Genomic DNA, 16,919 nt, shown 5'->3' with positions numbered 1-16,919 from the left:
CAGGTTCGAATTCTGCCTCGGGCATGGATGTGTGCGATGTCCTTCGTTTAGTTAGGTTTAAGTAGTTCTAAGTCTAGGGGACTGATGACCTCAGATGTTAAGTCCCATAGTGCTTAGAGCCATTTGAACCATTTGAACAATTGTGGTCCATTGCTTCGTGAGATCTGCATCACATTCGAATCTTGTCATCAGCTCTTACCGACTGAAATCGGGACTCATCTGCTCAGGCCACGATTTTGCAGTCGTCTAGGGTCCAACCGATATGGATACGCCCCCAGGAGATGCTCTACAGGCGATGTTGTGCTGTTTACAAAGACACTCGCTACGGTCGGCTGGCCATTAACGTCAAATTTCGACGCACACGCCGCTGCTCTCGGTCGTTAAGTGAAGACGTTATCTATGGTGAGAGGTAATGCCTAAAATATGTTGTTCTCGGCACACTCTTGTCGTTGTGGATCTCGAAATAATTGAATTCCCTAATGCTTTTCGAAATTGAATGTCCCACGCATCCAGCTCCAGCTACCATTCCGCGTCCAAAGTCTGTTCATTACCGTTGTGAGGCGTAGCCACATCGGAAACCTTTCTGCGTGAATCATCCTAGTACAAATGGCATCTCCGCCAATGCACTGCCCTTTTATACCTTGGGTACGCGATACTACCATCGTCTACATACGTGCGTACCGCCGGCCGTTGTAGCCGAGCGGTTCTACGGGCTTCAGTCCTGAACCGCGCTGCTGCTACAGTCGCATGTTCGAATCGTGCCTCGGGCATGGATGTGTGTGATGCCAAAAAAGCTCAAATGGCTCTGAGCGCTATGGGACTTAACATCTTAGGTCATCAGTTCCCTAGAACTTAGAACTACTTAAACCTAACTAACCTAAGGACATCACACACATCCATGTCCGAGGCAGGATTCGAACCTGCGACCGTAGCGGTCGCGCGGTGCCAGACTGAAGCGCCTAGAGCCGCTCGGCCACAAACGCCGACGTGTGATGTCCTTAGGCTAGTTAGATTTAAGTAGTTCTAAGTCTAGGGGACTGATGACCTCAGATGTTAAGTCCCATTGTGCTCAGAATCATTTCGTGGTTACCGCTGTCCCATGACTTTTGTCACCTCAGTGTATCCTTCGTAATTTTGCCCTAAAGCTGAAACTGAATGACTTTTGCGAATGTATTGTTTCACTTGCTATAACGTTTTGCACACTTCCTTAACTGCGATACACAATAAATAAGCTGCAATTATGAACGACACTATGGAAATGAGCATTTGGCGTCATTGGCCGGGAGGCCTCCTTGGTGCAGGTCTTATTACATTCGACGCCACATTGGGCGACCTGCACGCCGGATGGGGATGAAATGATGATGAAGACAATACAACACCCAGTCCCTGAGCGGAGAAAACCCCGAACCAGCCGGTAATCGAACCCGGGCCCCTTAGGACGAACGACACTATTAACATTTGTAACTGGGGAGGAACAATAGCAGCGTTACGCCAAAAATGTTGTGAATATCCAGCAGTAAGGTTTTTCCTCATTTATGTCTCCCACCGTATTTACAAAGTTTTTCAGCCGTTCTGAAACAACGAAATTCCTTCACTTTGAATTCTGCTACTGTTATAAATTTTATTAAAAGTTATAACAGTGGTTGGAACTAGTGTGTCACGACTGACGTATTTCAGTATGAGAAACCATTTTCAAATGATATCTCTTTACTGAACATTAGTATCATTTTAAAATGCCCTGCCGCCCGGAGTGGCCGAGCGGTTCTAGGCGCTACAGTCTGGAACCGCGCGACCGATACGTCGCAGGTTCAAATCGTGCCTTGGGCATGGATGTGTGTGATGTCCTTAGGTTAGTTAGGTTTAAGTAGCTCTAAGTTCTAGGGTACTGATGACCTCAGCAGTTAAGTCCCATAGTGCTCAGAGCCATTTGAACCATTTTTAAAATGCCCTGAAGGGTCGAAGCTCATGAAGTATAAATAAAGAAAAAAAACCGCTGTACCATTTACATGAAGTTCTTGCAGTGGCAACCCATAAACGTGACTAGATGTATTTCCAGCCTCTCTTATATCACAGTATAACTAAAACTGAGGTCTGGAAACATTGCAGAAAAACTTGAGAGAAATTAGTGCGGACGACAGTGGTGTTGTGAGTCCACAGTGATATTGTGAAAAACAGAACACAATAATAGCAATATGTAAGGGTTAAAGAAAAGAAGCAAAAGTCGGTGAAACTGCGAACAGTGTCGTACCCACGGAAAGTTAGAAAAAAGTAAGGAAATAGAAACATAGAAAATTAGCTAATTGTACACGTTTAAAATATAAATACATTATGAGATGAGAAACACATGTGGCAATCTCTGCTAAAGAATCTGTAACTCGTCACTTATCTTAAGTACGCACTGGTATCGAGTTTTCTATTAACGAATTACAAGCAAAATTCGTTACACAATGCGAAATGCGTAATTTGTTTTGGTCACCACATTTTTGCGCTAAACTAAGTACAACTTGGAAACAGTAGTGCTGAGTGATAATTATATCTTCGAAAGAAGTTATCTCAGCAGAGACAGTGATATAGAGTTCTTTTCGTCTTATCCGACAATAGTGACCTTAACTGATAGTAAGTCCGCCTTTTTCGCTTCGGAGTACCGGTGTGTAAACAAGTTTATCACTTATGTGAATCAGCTAAAAATACTCCACAGAGATAACTGATTGTTATGTACTCATCAGATTGTTAGAGGACCTTGATAAATTTTACCTTTCATCGCCTGACACATTCTTGACGATCAAGACTGCACTAGTAATAGAAGATAACGAGATACATTAGGCATTAAAATTTCAGCGTGTGGCGACGCCGACACGGTAATTAGTGGAGCTGTATTGACGCTAGACATACTTGCACAATGTGTTGCTCGCACGTTGTGTGACATCAAGCTAAGCATGTATAATGACAGGAAAAATGCTTCAGCATCATAGATGTCTGACGGTTTCTCACACAGGACATTCGGAAGTAGGAATGCTGGGCAAAATGCTAGTGAGCTGGTAGCTCAAGGTGTGAACCCCCAAGATGCAGCCTCTTCAATGGTGGTGGTGGTGGTTAGTGTTTAACGTCCCGTCGACAACGAGGTCATTAGAGACGGAGCGCAAGCTCGGGGTAGGGAAGGATTGGGAAGGAAATCGGCCGTGCCCTTTCAAAGGAACCATCCCGGCATGTGCCTGAAACGATTTAGGGAAATCACGGAAAACCTAAATCAGGATGGCTGGAGACGGGATTGAACCGTCGTCCTCTTTAATGGACAACTGTAAATGCGAGTTCGGTTGACAGTCTATGTTGCTCCGCGATATTTTCGCGCTTGAGACTATTTCAGGACCCAACGTGTTTTTAAGAGATCTGTGTAATACTGTGAAGGGCACAGCTTGGCGTGGGCCGCAAAATCCAGCTGAACTTTGAGACGAGTTTCTAAGGCTATATGAAATATTGTGTGCTTCTGAATCGTGTTCGAATGAATTTCTTCGAGGAACATAACGTTTCTTCCCCATTTCCAGAGGACTTCTTGAAGCTGTATTGTAGCTTTTATAAAGGTTCGTTTCACACCGTGGCTCGCTAATGGCTAAAGCAAAATATTGTTTTTACATGAACTCGCGGAGAAGTGTGACGTCACATGGCTTCAAAACGCGAGACCAAATGGCTGTTTTCAGATTGCTGTCTTCAACAATTATTGTTATCTCCCGGCGGTAGGAGACTGGTACACATCTTTTTATGCAGTGGTGGTGAAAGTTTACGTCTTGCTTTTGCTAACGGTCTTCCACAGGAATCGACGTGTGGGGTGGCTTTTGGACGCTCATGTTGCGCATTTCTCATAATTTAGGTGTTGTAATCAAAGTTTATGCTGACAGCATACTGATTGTCACAGCTGGAACGTAACATGTTTTTCTGGAAGCAATGCAAATTAAGTGGTTGCTGAGATGCAAACTACAAATTTCAGAAAATATGTACACCACCTGCTCCTGAAAGCCAGCTTCTCCAGTTCTTCTCAAGCTTTCGGAATCTTAGAAAATTGGGAAGCATTAGACTCTAGCAATGACTTATGTAAGTATTTGACCACATTGTTAGATAATAACTGGATAAAAATTAATAATAATAGTTGGATAATAATATACAGAAGAATTGAAAAAAATGAGGATCAGATAGATGACGATCAGTTTGGCTTTAGAAAAATTAAAGGCACCAGACAGTCAGTTCTGACATTATTATTGATAATGGAAGCAAGAGTGAAGAAAAATCAAGTAACGTTCATAGGATTGGTCGACCTGGAAAAAGCAATCGACAGCTTCAAATGGTGCAAGATGTTCGAAAAACTGAGAAAAAGATAAGATTGGAAGACCAAGATCAAAGTGCTCAGATTAGAAAAGGTGTAAGATAGGGGTGTAGTCTTTCGCCCCTACTGTTCGATCCATTCACTGAAGAAGCAATGGCGGAAATAAAAGAAAGGTTCAAGAGTGGAATTAAAATTGAAGGTGGTAGGAAATAATGACAAGAGTCGCTGATGATATTGCAATCCTCAGTCAAAGAGAAGAGGAATTACTGTTGCCGTTGAACGGAATGAACAGTCTAACGAGCAAAGAAAATGGACTGAGAGTAAATCGAAGAAAGATTAAAGTAATGAGAAATAGCAGTAAGGAGAACAGCGATCACAAAGGAGATCTAGTTAAGGGATTCTGCTACCTAGGCAACAAAATAACACACGACGGACGGAGCAAGGAGGACACAAAAAGCATACTAGCACTGGCAAGAAAAGGGAATTTCTGGTCAAGAGATATCTACTAATACCATACATGGGCCTTAAATTGAGGAAGCATTGTGTGGTAGTGAGACGTGGACTGTGGGAAACTGGAACAGAAGAGAATCGAAGCCTTTGAGATATGTTGCTACAGAATGGTGTCGGAATTATGTGTATTGATAAGAAAGAATGAGGAGGTTCTCAGCAGAATCGTCGAGGGAAGGAAGATATAGAAAACACTGACAAGAAGAAGCGACAAGATAATATGGTGGGACCTGCAGAGGCTGAAAACTGTAGAGGAAGACAGGGATTACAATACATCCAGCAAATAATTGAGGACGTAGGCTGCAAGTGCTACTCTGAGATGAAGAGATTGTCACAGGAGAAGAATTCGTGATGGGCTGCATCAAATCAGTCAGAACATTGATGATTCTCTGTATAATTTCTGCGACCTGCACCCATTTGATCTTGATTATTGTGTTCAATCCCGGACTCACTGAACAATTTTTTCTCCCAAACTTGCTCCCGTTACGAAATTGACTACAGTCTGTTGCCACAGGACTTGTCCTATCAACGGAGCCTTTCTTTTAGTCGACTTATACCATAAATTTCTTTTCTCTCCTCTTCAATATACTACCTCTTCATTAGTTAGTCATTCGTCTAATCTTCAGCATTGTTTGTACCACCACATTTAGAAAGTTATAACGTTCGTGGGTTGTTGTATTTAATGAATCAAGCAAGGGGATCCAGGTACTACATAACGTTTTGCTGTTTCTTTTGCTGTCCGAGACAAATGTAACAAGAGTTAGCGTTACATCACTGTTGATTCTAGTACAATCAAGCTTATTATTCTTCCTGTTATCTTTCTTATATTCTGTCACTTTAATCAAGAATTATCAGCTCTTTGTTCTCTGTATGAAAAATGTCAGTGCATAACAGGAATCTTATAACTGTTTTTTATTTAATCCGACTGCGTTTTTGATGAAATCAGACTGCTTTTCAGCACTGAATTTAACTGCAAAAGAATGTTCCTTATAGTTTCTACGACGTGCAAACAACATTTATGTAATCAAACATTTTGAGGCTCGTCCCCTCTATCTACAAAATTGTAACTCTTGTAAAGCAATTAATCTGTCTTTTTTTTAACGTTGTGATGACATGGCGCTGTGATGGGTTGCATCGTTTCAATCTGTATGTAAATAATTTTTTGTAATTGTATTAGATTGAAAATCATACATTGTAAAATCACTTCCATTTATTATTTTCATTCAGGTTTTCGCATTGTTGTGACACCAACTGTTATCAGCCACTGTTTACCTAACTGCACCTTACTTGTCACTCAGTCAGTCAACGCCCGTTCTCTCTTAAAGTCTCCCCATACTGTTTACCAACGTCAATTATCTCATTCGTTCAAATCGACCTAAGCAATTCTTACCCGTCGCGGTCTATTTTCCGAGTTACGCCGTTGATAGCGTCCTGACGCTATCGACACTGCTTGCCACATATTGCGCAATTTGTGTTCATATGATCTAACCAGATATTAATACTTCCTCAATTGTTTTTTCTGATTGGTGCATTGTTGAGACTATAGGTCGACTTCTACCTCGTATGGGGTCTGAGTTCAGATCTGGTTTAGATCTTACTTCGCATACAGAAAGTTCGAATGTTTTTCAGTGTGTGAAATATAACGTGACACTGGAGTAACCATAAATTCCGACACGGTACAAACTTTCTTTCTATTGTCTTGTTCTCTGAACTGTTTATTTCCCGCATTTCACTCCCAAGCAAGGCCACAGTCCACACAAATACCTTCAGAAATGGCTTCCTAACATTTATATTTGTATTAGATATTAATATATTTCTCTTTGTTAGAAATACTTTTCATACTGTAGCCAGTCTGCATTTTGTATCCTTTATAATTTGGCGATCATCAGTTATTTTACTGCCCAAATAGCAAACGTAATCTATTACGTTTTAGTGCCTGATTACAATTTCCCTTTACCTTATTTAATTCGGTTGCTTTCCGTTAACCAGGTTTTACTCTTGCTGATGTTCATTTTATAACCTAGTACCTAAAACTGTCGGAATTCAGTCTCCAGATATCTTTCCTTCATTTCCATATCACTGTACTTATGAATTATGAACGGGTGCTGAAAAATAATGCCTCTATATAAGTTATGTGAAACCTCTCCAACCATTAAAAAAAAAGTTACCAACATACTACACCTTTACGCTTCGTGTCTACATCTGTTCTCTGAAAACATCCACAAAGTGTGTGGGGTAAGGGTTCATAGTCTAGAAGTAATATTTTGTCGTTCCTCCTATTTCGTTCACGGATGATACCAGGTAAGAACGAATGTAAGCACGTCATACTAAAATCCTGAATTTCTCTAATTTTTTCGACATCATTATTGTGCGAAATATGAGATGAGTGGGAAAAGTAATGAGACTGATTTTGTATCTGCCATAACTTTTTATTTTTTTCAAAGAACAGTATTGTTCTCTCGAAAGCAGTTCCTTTCTGCAACTACAAACCGGCGAAGTCGTTCCCATTCATGATAGCAGCGCTGAAAGGCTTCAGCTTGGTAGGGCCTTTAACATATCGGTCAGATCCTTTTGAATGTTCTTCAGAATCCCAAAATAACGCCCTTTCAATAAACGTTTCGGTATTTGGAAAAGAAAAACTCACAAGGACTCAGGTCATGTGAATAGGTGTCTGTGGAACTACAGCAATGCCTTTTGAAGTCAATAATTTCGTGATGGTTGTGTGACGTGGGGCGTTGTTACGATGCAGCATCCACTTGTGTGCTGTGTCCAGTGTCATTCGATTCACCCTTTTCGCTGAGCCTTTCATGGACATCTTTTTAAACCCTGGTTGACGGTTTGTCCTGTAGGAAGTCTTACAAGAGTACGCACACGTTCGACGTTGTTGTCGGTTATTGAAGTTGAAGGCCTCCCTGAGCAAGGTTCATCTTCAACGTGTTACTTGTGCCAGCAAATTGATATTAAATGTTCCCCACAGGCCTGTTTCAACTTTTTAAAGATCACACTCGAGTATTTCCGAAGTTTGAAACAAAACTTGATGGCATTACGTTGCTATAAATTTGTGTGTTCCGTTCCTGTTACGCACGAAAGAAGAAAACAACTACACTGATGATGCTCACCTATTGGCTGTACGGAGCTAAAACTCGGACTGTGCATCTGGAAGGAATGAACAAACCGGTCTTCAAGAGACGAACAACACAACGTAGCCAGGTCGCTCGCAGTGTTGACAGTGTCAACCTGTCTCAAACACCTTGGCGTGCGTACGTGAGCGTGTGTGTGTGTGTGTGCGTGTGTGTGTGTGTGTGTGTGTGTGTGTGTGTGTCCTCCACATCCCATCCTGAACCACTGGACAGATTTTAGGGAAACCTGGTACATGTATCTCTTACTGACAGGCAACAGTCGCTGTGGGGGTAAGATCACCTACCTGTCACAAAAAAATGGTTCAAATGGCTCTGAGCACTATGGGACTTAACTGCTGTGGTCATCAGTCCCATAGAACTTAGAACTTCTTAAACCTAACTAACCTAAGGACATCACACCCATCCATGCCCGAGGCAGGATTCGAACCTGCGACCGTAGCGGTCACGCGGTTCCAGAATGTAGCGCCTAGAACCGCACGGCCACTCCGGCTGGCTTACCTGTCACAGTTCAGGAGATATGACGTCATTAACGATGAGATGAGTGAAAAACTTCCGCATCATACATGGCGCTTAAATTTATTAATTCTTGCTTACTAACTGTATTCGAAATAAATTTCGCAGACAGTATCCATATATGCTGCTAAACGCAACTAAAATATTTGATCTGGTACCACACATACTTCGGGAAATACATCATAAACACTGAGATGTGTGAGAAAATGCCTCTTTGTAGACGAAGATTTAATACATACACTATGTGTTCAAAAGTATCGGGATACCTGGCTGAAAATGACATTCAAGTTCGTGGCGCCCGCCATCGGTAATGCTGAAATTCATTATGGTGTTGACCCACCCTTAGCCTTGATGACAGCTTCCACTCTCGCAAGCATACGTTCAATCAGGTGCTGGAAGTTTTCCTGGGGCATGGCATCCCATTCTTCGCGGAGTGTTGCACTGAAGAGAGGTATCGATGTCGGACGGTGAGGCCTGGCACTTAGTCGTTGTTCCAAAACATCACAAAGGTTTTCTATAGGATTCAGGTCAGGACTCTGTGCAGGCCAGGCATGTAACCACTCCATTACAGGCCGTGCATTACGAAAGATGCAATCGCCATCCCTGAATTGCTCTTTAGCAGTGGGAAGCAAGAAGGTGCTTAAAACATCATTGTAGGCCTGTGCTCCGATAGTGCCACGCAACATAACAAGGCGTGCAAGCCCCTCCATGAAAAACATGACCACATCATAACAACACCATCTCCGAATTTTACTTTTGGCACTACACACGCTGGCAGATGATGTTCACCAGGCATTCGCCATACTCACAGCCTGCCATCGAATCACCACATTGTGTACCGTGTTTCGTCACTCCAAACAACATTTTTCCACTGTTCAATCGTCCAATGTTTATACTCCTTACACCAAGCGAGGCGTCGTTTGGCATTTACCGGCGTGATATGTGGCTTATGAGCAGCAGCTCGACCATGAAATCGAAGTTTTTTTATCTCCCGTCTGTCATAGTACTTGCAGTGGATCCTGATGCTGTTTGGAATTCCTGTGTGATATGATAATTAAATAGTAGTCCTGATCGCAATTTTTTTAAATTGGAGTGACCGGTTTCTATCCTTAAGGATCGTCTTCAGCCTCCAGAACGGCAGGTGGACTTCCACGGAGCAAGCTGCGCCCACCCACGACGCTGAACTGAGTAGCAGCAGAAATTTGCGATCAAGACTGTTTTTCGATTATCATATTAATATAAGATCGCTGATAATGTTTTCAAAAATTTTATCCTGTGTGATGGTCTGGATAAATGTCTACCATTACCCTCATCAACTGTCGGCGGTCTCTGTCAGACAGCAGGCGAGGTCGGACAGTACGCTTTTTCGCTGTACGTGTCACTTCACGTTTCCACTTCACTATCACATCGGAAACAGTGGACCTAGGGATGTTCAGGAGTGCGGAAATCTCTCGTACAGACGTATGACACAAGTGACACCCAATCATCAGACAACGTTCGAAGTCCGTGAGTTCCGTGGAGCACCCCATTCTGCTCTCTCACGATGCCTAACAACTACTGAGGTCGCTGATGTGGAGTACCTGGCAGTAGGTGGCAGCACAATGCACCTAATATGAAAAAGTATGTTTTGGGTAGTGTCGGGATACTTTCGATCGCATAGTGTATATTCTTTACTACTACGACGCTCCTACACTAGAGTCAAGGGAGTACCTAACACCTGACAGCGCTTTTGACAGCTTTCAACTGCGTAGCGCAAACGCCTGTAGGTGAAAACAGTAGCTGCCTATAGAGGTATGAAGAGGCTTTGCCATAGAGACTATACTTATACATTTGTACATTAAGCATAATTCTTTGTTCGAGTGTTTCATAATCTCAAAGGTGTTTTCACACATACATGGAAATAAAATTTTTTCGGTGTTACACTGCAAACATAGTTAATTTTTTTGTTTTCATTTCTAAAAGAAAATTGGCAAAATGATTACCGAAGCAATACCGAGTTTATCAGTTAGGAAATAAATAACACGCCTGAATAAATGAAGAGAACTGACCGAGTTCGATCACGGCTTGATTGTAGGTATCAGTATGTTCGGATATATTTATAAATTATGGAGTGCAGAAATCAGTCGTCCTTCTTAGATCTGATTATGCAAATCCAGATTGTGGCTAGTAGCTAGCCATTCTCAATGCGCTATTTTTTATTTTCAGTGCATGTAAGTCCCTGTTGTTCGTGCGTCTATCACAGTTCTTTGAATACTAGTGTATTGTCACTTGTGTCGTACGTCTGTACGAGAGATTTCCGCACTCCTAAACATTCCTATTTCCACTGTTTCCGATTTGATAGTGAAGTGGAAACGTGAAGGAGACATACATGCATTGAGAATAAAAAATAGCGCATTGAGAATGGCTAGCTACTAGCCGAAATGGATATGCGTAATGAAATTTAAAAAGGACACTGATTGCTGCACTCTATAATTTTTAAGTCCCATACAGTCGCTGAGTGCATCCAATTTCCGAATGTAAGGTAACCTGATGTTCGGACATTCTAGAGAACTTGCTCCCTTTGCAATAGCAGTTTTTCATGGGTCGCTAGAGCAACGAAGCGTTCCGACAGATATTTGGAAAAAAATCGCAGACCATTGCGGTTCACAACAAGGGATGTCGTATATAAAATAAAGGCCTACATAGTTCATGTCAGTCCGCTCTCATTTACGGTACAACCTAAAGCTCGAGTACTGCGACATTATATGCGACTAAAATTGCTTCCATAGCAGTAAACATGGATTCCGCAAACATTGGTTATATGGAACTCAGTTAGCTCGATTCGTTGATGAGATAAAGAAGTCGACAGATGCGCCACACTGGTTTAAGTTATCGATTTCGGACAGCGTTCGATAAAATGCGGCGCTGTTGCTTAGAGAACTTATGGACAAGAGAACTGCTTTGTGGTTGGCTACAGAAATTCCTAGACAAGAAAACTCACCTCGTAGTTCTTAACTGTACAACGAAATCATATAAAAGGAATTCGGGTGCAATTCAAGGAAGGTGGCACATAATGACGGAGAGAACACAGAAACGATTGAAAACGTTACCGATATGGAAATTCCAGTTCTTATAAACATCTTCAATTTCTCGTTGTTAGCGGGCCATATTTCATGGAGTGGAAATGAAGCTTCATTCTGTAATACGCAAGAATGATAATTCAACACCAATGCACGGTTATAGACTCAGCGGCAATTAATCTGTTGTATGAGAAACCTTGAATTAGTGCGGGGCTACTTAAACACATATAATTTACCGGACAAATATCAATCAGAGATCCTAATGCGCCAAAACACATCAACTGTGTTTATGATAGTCGCCATAATCATGTTGCTTCATTTCAGGAAGCCGGTTCTTGTAGTTTATTTCAATACCTTACGTTTGAAAAGAAATAACTGAAGCACTCAAACTGCTCAAACTGTGATCTCGTATGATTCTACAGTTACCAGAAAGCATTTGTGTACTGAAAAAGTGTTATGTGAAAAAGTGTTTGTAGGACTACCTCGGGGATTAATCATTAGTTTTTCTCTCTCTGCATAAATGGTATTTCATCTATACTACTTTGTTCTGATTATCACTTATATCTGACAACGTTTCTGGGTGCATTGTGTGTTCCCACATCTCGCCTCATGTATATCCAACATTGTCGAACATGATCGTTTTCATGGTCCACTTGTTATGCTGGGAGAGGCATAATGTTGCATGTTCGTACTGACCTCCATGTCTTTGAACCCGGTACACACATGGGTCAACATTATTGTGATATTGTATTCCTTCCGCAAGTGCCTCTTTCCAGGGGCGCGCTCGGCCCTGACTTCAGTTTTATGAATGTCAATGCCTGACAGCATCGAACTGCGCAGAGGGAGCTGCTCTCGCTAGCTTGCATTCTTTATTAAGCACTGAATTTAGATTGTGCAACGGAAACGTGTTACAATTGCGGTGTGAACCCGTGGATATAAAATTATCTGATGTGTACTTCGTCTCCACGTGTTTATACCGTATCTGTAACGTCCTTTCGTTGCGCGCTCTAAATTAAGTGCTTAATTAAGAGTACGCGCTATCAGGAACGAATGGCATTGCACGCACAGTAGAGGAGGAGTCCCGGAAAAGCAGAAAGTACATGGTTGTACGGCAAAAAGGTGTCTACTAAGGTAATGGAAAAATGTGCAATTATAACTGGTAGAATACCAGATGTACCGGTATGAAATGAGCGTTAAGATACAAATGTGTCGCTAGAGAACATTTGTTGTGAACGAGCCTTTTTTTTTGTTTGGTTGGTATGACATCTGTCAAAGATATTTAGTATACATCAAGTCATGGAACAAACAACAACATATGTTTTCATCGTGTTTAACAATGTCGAATTTTGTACCAGAAAGTGATGATTTGCGGAAAGCATTAATTTTTTGTTTTCATTTGAAAAAAAGTGCTACAGAGTTGCATCGAATGCTTGTCGAGGCAAATGGCGATCATGCTTTATCAGAAGCAACATGCAAAAGATGGTTTCAACGGTTCAGAAATAATGGTTTTGATGTAAGAAATGAAGAAAGTGGAAGACCGCCAAAAAAGTTCGAAGACGCCGAATTGCAAGCAATATTGGATGAAGATGATACTTTGAGTCAGAAGCAAATGGCAGGAATTCTAAATGTTGCACAACAAACAATTTCTGACCGTTAGAAAGCTATGAGAAAGATCCAAAAGTGTGAATTGAATGAAAGACAGATGGAAAACCGAAAAACTATTTGTCAAATTTTTCTTCGAAGATATGAAAGAAAATAAATTTGGTATCGAACTGTTACTGGCGATGAAAAATGAATTTATTTTAAGAATCGTAAATGGAAAAATCATGGATTAATCCGGAACAACCATCAACATCAACTGCAAAACCAGATCATTCGGAAAGAAGACAATGCTCTGTGTTTGGTGGGATAAGAAAGGTGTGGTGTATCATGAACTTCCAAAACCCGGTGAAACTGTGAATACTAATCGCTACAGACAACAAATGATCAATTTGAACTATGCATTGATCGAAAAAAGACCAGAATTGGCCAGAAGACACGGCAAAGTAATTTTTTACACGACAATGTACCTGCACACAAAGCAAAACTGGTTCAGGATGGAATCAAACCACTTGGCTGGGAGCTGCTACCCGACCCGCCGTATTCACCAGACTTGGCCCGTTCCGACTACTATTTGTTTTCATCAATAGGACACGCATTGGCTGAGTAACACTTCAATTCCTACGAAGAAGTCGAAAATTGGGTGACTGATTGGTTTGCTTCAAAAGAGGAACATTTCCATTGGCGTGGTGTCCACAATTTGTCAGAAAGGTGGTCAAAATGTGTAGTAATGGTCAGTACTTTGATAAAATGTTTTTACTTTTCAATTCAAAATTAGTGTTTCATTTTCACAAAAAACGCTCATTTCATACCGGTACACCTGGTATATTGTCAGAGAAAGGAACATGCCGTTCGCGCTGCCGACACCTCCTAGCATTACTTTAAATAAACGCTAGTAGACTTTTTGACTTTCTCTATCTCTTTTCTATTCTAGCCATACATTTGTGGGACAAACTACCTAACACACTGTGTCTGATTCACGATAAAATCTTCCAGGATGTAAAGCATCTCTTGTTATCATCAGTCTGACTTCGTTAGTGGCATATCCATCTGTATTCCTCCTGCGTGACAGCGAATCTCTGTTACATAGTTGACACGCTGTGTTTTTCTTTTGTTACGTGTACATTATTTTTTTGTTCCATTAATTCTACTGCTTTCTCCAACTATTCCTCGGTGTTTCAGACCAGCTGATTTATTCTCAACAAATGATTCTTTCAGTACTGCTGCCATGCCTTAGTAAATATTTATTCTCTTTCTGGAAGGCATTATGTCTGTGTTTGACAATGTCTGTAAGATTCGATGCGATGTTCTTTCGAGAAGGCATGCTTGTCGGAAGCAACAGACATTTCTCAGCATGTATACCGATTTAAATCATGAAATGTATTCGCAAATTGCGAATATGCTAATACGGTACCAGCATAGCTACACATTTTACTGGAAACAATTGAAAATTTGTGCCTGAACGGGACTCGAATCCGGATTTCCCGCCTTACGCGAGTAGTCACTTTAACTGCTTAGACTATCCGAGCAACAGACCCGAACTTCCGTATGTCCCAGTGTCTGCTGTCCATAGTGCTCGCACTATTATGTGATTGCCTCGGCTTTGGCATGAAATATGTTAGTGGAGTGTCTGTATTTGACAGTGTCTGTAAGCTGGCCGTGGTGGCCGAGCGGTTCTAGGCGCTTCAGTCTGGAATCGCGCGACCGCTACGGTCGCAGGTTCGAATCCTGCCTCGGACATGGATGTGTGTGATGTCCTTAGGTTAGTTAGATTTAAGTAGTTCTAAGTTCTAGGGGACTGATGACCTCAGATGTTAAGTCCCGTAGTGCTCAGAGGCATTTCAACCATTTGAACAGTGTCTGTAAAGTTCGATGCAATATTCCTTCGGACACATATGAAAACTAAGTAAGTCTGTCCCTGTGCAGGAATCACGTAATAGTGCGAGCACTTTGGGTAGCAGACACTGGGACAGATGGAAGTCGGTGTCTGTCAGCGAAGTGTGCTCAAATAGCCGAAGCAGTTGAGGTGACTGTACGCGTCAAGAGGGAAATCCAGGTCCGGCACAAATTTTCGTCTGCTTCGAGTAAATTTTGTAGCTTTGGTAGTATTGTATTCACAGTTTGCTGTGTCGGCCCTATACTGCTGTTCAATGTTCAAGTACGTCTGAAATACAGTTCACACTCAAGGCAGGTACATAAATAACTGGAAGTGAACACAATCGCCAGGTAGTGTAATAGCCGTTGAACGACACCGACTTCCATCTGTCCCAGTGTCTGCTACCCAAAGTGCTCGCACTATTATGTGATTCCTGCACAGGGACAGACTTACTTAGTTTTCATATATGTACATCAGGTTGACGAAACCATGTGGCCTTTTTTTTGCGTGGTTTATTCCCTCCTACTAGCGAGCAGGCTTGGGATGTTTTAACGCTTATAGGGATAGCTTTTTACAATTATAGGTTAAAGTTTGTCATGTTTTGCATGATTATTGTTCTTTCAGTTGTTGAGATTCCAAGGGAATGTCAGTTTCGAAGTTATCTGGGAAGAAGCTTTGGTATTCTCCTTTCAGCTTGGAAAACTGCCGGAAAATTCTGGCCAGACCTATCTCTGGTGTGTAAGTGAACATGTGGACATGTGTATTGCTAATGAACATGTCCAAGAAGAAAGAGAAAACTGGAACCACACCATCCTCTCCTCCTTCCACACTTACGTGCACCTTTGCGAAAGACTTATTGGCTGTCGAGAGTTTACAGGACGCGGGACGGTGATGCTGTCCGTACTTGTGGATGCGTTCACTCAGCAACATGGCACGATTTAGGAAGTTACAGGACAGAAAGTCTACGGTAAAGAGAAAAGTGTGACACGGAAAACCGTTGTACAAAAGCTATTGTTACCGAGGATTATGTTGGATTACGCTTACTAGTTGTGACAATTACCTGCCTGTCTTTAAGCAATTAAAGTTACTGCTGTTGAAGGGAATCGATAATGTCTCCTGGGCCAAATGCAGCGGTCTCGTTATTGTAACATGGCAGAGTCGTCATCTCGGAGTACAATTCGATCATAAAACGAGCCACTCAGCGTAGATTGTTGTACAGGTTTTGCCTGCGATTAACGTGTTGTCAGCTTCCCTGCTGCATCCGACTGCTAGGCTGTAACAGATTAGCTGTAAGAGCCTGATATGCTGATCAGAGGCCTGCATCATAAGTTTATGCTCGCTTCAGTTGCTCTGTGCATGTAGGTCCGCGTAAGTCCGTCAGATGTCAATACAGCCGCTCTGGATTCGCGGAGCAACTAACGCTATACTTCCTTGACACTCGTTCGAGCTTCACACGCTCAAAGTGCCCGATTGCCTGCTCTAGTTACCAGGGAGCCAGTCAGTGGTCTTCTATAGGATGATGGCGGGTGAACGTGAGGTGAAGGGGAGTACGAAAGATAAACTTGATGGAAAAACTATTTCCTGAGTGCGAAAGACTGTGGTCGTAGCAATGTAGGGGAGATATATTATTAGTGATTGATAAAGACATTGGCTACATGTACTGTGGCAAGTGCCCACCTTTCCTGTCTTACAGATGCGCCACCATGCATCTGATGCTATATGTCTGCAGAACACGACACAGTGTAAGATTTGAAGCATTATGGTGCGTAGAAGTGTGTGCCAGCGATCTTCGTCCATTTATATCAATATCAGGCGCAGGATTTCGTGCTTTATATCAGGAGCTTGGAACCGTCCGTTCAGAATTGGGACATGTAGATGTCTCCAACGTTTTGACTCATCCTATGGTAGAA

This window comes from Schistocerca americana, chromosome 3, assembly GCF_021461395.2.
Source record: "Schistocerca americana isolate TAMUIC-IGC-003095 chromosome 3, iqSchAmer2.1, whole genome shotgun sequence".
Classification (NCBI taxonomy): domain Eukaryota; kingdom Metazoa; phylum Arthropoda; class Insecta; order Orthoptera; family Acrididae; genus Schistocerca; species Schistocerca americana.
Note: the sequence above shows the minus strand (reverse complement) of the source record.